Genomic DNA, 2,115 nt, shown 5'->3' with positions numbered 1-2,115 from the left:
TCTGGCCTCAGCACTTGACACTTACTAGCTGTGTGACCCTGGGCAAGTTACTTAACCCTCATTGCCCCCCCACCCCCCCCCCCCCCCCAAAAAAGAAAAATTTTAAATAAAAGAAAATCATCCACATGTCCAATTCTCTAGATCAGAAGCTCTTAACCTTGTTGGTGCCATGGGCATCTTTGGCAGTCTGATAAAGCCTATAAATCCCTTTTCATAAATGTATAAAGTATTACAAAGTATGGGAAAGGAAACCCATGCAAATACAGTTTTTAACATATTTTAAAATCTAGTTTATGTATCCCAGAATGAGAACCCCCTGTTCTAGAGAATTTGATTGGAAACCATGTTGTAATTTAAAAAAAAAAGAAATCAAATTGTGAGATTTGGAGTGTTGCCCTTCTGCCTGCCAATGGTTCCTGGTTCACATGGTCTCAAAGACATTGTATCAGTCAAGCTGATTTCAAGGTCCCTTGAGGAACAGTTCATCTCCACAAGGTTTGAACCCAAAAACTGGAGCAGAAAATGGATTCCAAAGGGCAAAGCAGACCGAAGGCAAAGATGGTGACCTATGGTCAGGTTGTCTGGAGTTTGCCATTCAGCTGTGGCCATTGCTATCCAGTAGGGAGCTCTGGGTATGACATATACCCCAAGCACTCTACTTTTCTTGCCTCATTCTTTTTTTTTGGTGAGGCAATTGGGGTTAAGTGACTTGCCCAGGGTCACACAACTAGTAAGTGTCAAGTATCTGAGGCCAGATTTGAACTCAGGTCCTCCTGACTCCAGGGCCGGTGCTCTATGCACTGTGCCACCTAGCTGCCCCTCTTGCCTCATTCTTGCTACAGGACTGTGTTGAGCAGATCAAAATTTGAGTGGTGCAAACAATCTGTCTGGCCTCCAGGAGGGTAAAAGAACTGAGCTTTGTACCCAGTGGGAATCTGATTTTTTCTCTACATCATGGGATATAGACTCTTCAAATTGGAGACCTAAATAAGGATGATAACCAGATTCAGTTGTTTTGCAGACTTCTGCAGTGCGTTTACTGCTGCCCCATCTCCCTCTACTGCAACATGCTGTGTCCTGCAGCTAGAGAGAAGTCTGTTCTGTGGAGCATGAGGTCCTATACCTTAATTGAGAAGCTAGAGGGACATTAGAGCAGTGTTGTTTCTTTTCACTTTTCACTTGACTCAGCATTACTTGTCATGGTTTCCTATGACACCAACGCGATCATTTGGGATCCCTAGAAAGAAACTGAGGACACTTCAGCATGTTTTTATATTTTCCAAAGAATGATATTAGTGATGTCCATGAGACCAATGTGATTCTTCCCTGAAAACATATACCTTGTTACAGATAGACTGTTAAGTATCTGGACTTTGGAACTGAGGACTCCAGCTGCATTATGACCAATGGTTTCCACTGCACATTTTTTTTGCACATGGCAGAATTATCAACACAGAAACAAGAGATGGCAACATCCACTTCTGAACAGCACCTAGGGTCCTATTATCACTGAAATTGTCATGCTGTTAAGCCCTTTATAGTTTCCTTACAACCTACCAAGTCTTAGCACTGCCAGTACCAAGAAATTGAAAGAGTTTCTTACATAAAGGCCCTTCTAAGCCATAATAATACATGGTTTTGCTAGAGAAAGAAAGAACATAAAGGTAACCTTCCCAACAAAGGTCAAGCTAGAGGCACTGAAAAGAAACAAGATGGGCTTAAGCCATGATTCTCCATTGAAACAGAATTGTTTTGAATTGCAAACGTGAAGTTAATAGAATATAGCAGGAAAAAAACCAGTGGACTGGTCATTGACCTTTAAATCTATAATGTCCAAAATTCAATCATAGAGAAGATAGTTCCAATTTCCATGGCAACAGAGCCTGGGTTTAAATTGTCCACTTATAAAAAGCACAATTTAATTTTCTCTAATTGTCTTGATTCAAAATTCTGATAATGTTTTGCTAATAAAAACAATTGGGCCTCCAAAACAAATTTACAAAAGAAACTGAGGGAAAGGGAAGAGAAGGGACTTATCCAAAGTCATACATAGACTTAGAAGAGACTTCAGAGGCCTTCTAGTCATACCCCCTCACTTTACAGAGGAGGTAACTG

At 40.9% G+C, this 2,115-nt stretch overlaps 1 pseudogene; it reads left to right on the top strand.

The window, feature by feature from the left end:
• Positions 1 to 409: 409 nt before the first annotated feature.
• Positions 410 to 1,607, top strand: LOC122733935 (annotated as a pseudogene).
• Positions 1,608 to 2,115: the final 508 nt, after the last annotated feature.

Source organism: Dromiciops gliroides, chromosome X, assembly GCF_019393635.1.
Source record: "Dromiciops gliroides isolate mDroGli1 chromosome X, mDroGli1.pri, whole genome shotgun sequence".
NCBI lineage: Eukaryota > Metazoa > Chordata > Mammalia > Microbiotheria > Microbiotheriidae > Dromiciops > Dromiciops gliroides.
The sequence above is the reverse complement of the archived record's forward strand: the minus strand, read 5'-3'. Positions and strand labels throughout refer to the sequence as shown.